This window comes from Tupaia chinensis, unplaced genomic scaffold, assembly GCF_000334495.1.
Source record: "Tupaia chinensis unplaced genomic scaffold, TupChi_1.0 Scaffold000430_1, whole genome shotgun sequence".
Lineage (NCBI taxonomy): Eukaryota > Metazoa > Chordata > Mammalia > Scandentia > Tupaiidae > Tupaia > Tupaia belangeri.
The window spans coordinates 2473440-2474330 of NW_006159935.1; positions in this window are offsets into that span (position 1 = coordinate 2473440).

The following is an 891-nucleotide window of genomic DNA, read 5'->3' on the forward strand; positions in this document are numbered from 1 at the left end:
TTTTTTCCCCTTTAGGGCGCGTGCGTTCGCCAGACAGACAGAGAGAGACATAGAGACAGAAAGCGAGAAATTGAGAAATCACCCCCCGGGGGGATGGTCACGCTGCAATCCCTTCTCCATTCTCTTCTCGGGATCTTGGGCACGCACGCACACGCGCCCGGCGTGAGTTTTTAAGCCACCGGGTCCGGGACGCGAACCACGTTCTTCATTCTCTTGACAAGGAACTAGAACTTCTTGGGAAATTCTCACTCGCTCATAATAGCTTCCCTTTCTGAGTTTCCGGGATGAGCATTGGCATCTCCTGTAGGAAGGTCCTTTGACCCCCATTCACTCATTCATATGAGTAGAGACTCTTCCTTGTTTTCTTTTGAGGTTTTTGCTACAGGGTGGGTGGGCTCACCAGAAGACAGGGAAAGACAGAAAGCGAGAAATCACCCCCTGGGGGGATGCCACACTGCAATCCCCTCTCCTCCACTCTCCTCTCTGGACACAGGCCTGGCAGGTGTTTTAAGCTGCTGAGTCCAGACACTGACCTCGCTTGACTACGTGGGAGTCCAGTGACGTAACCATTCCATCTGCTGGGCCTGGGACTCCTGGTTTGTATTTCAGTCGATGATAGACAATCCACCATTCGGATTTACTGTGATGCTAAAATTACCCCAGCGTTAGCCCTTGAAGACCCAGCGGCCATCCAAGTCCTTTCGACCAGGCCCCCACTGGGGTGCCCACTTCTGGGACAGCGTGCGCACTGCGTTTGCTTCACCTGCCCCAGCCCTGGAATCCATCTCTTTTCCAAAGAGTTGTAGCAAAAATGCCTCTTACTAGGAGGACACCTAGCCTTGGTGCCAGGTGCGCTTGGGCTTGGGCTAACAAAACTGTGACCTTCTTTCC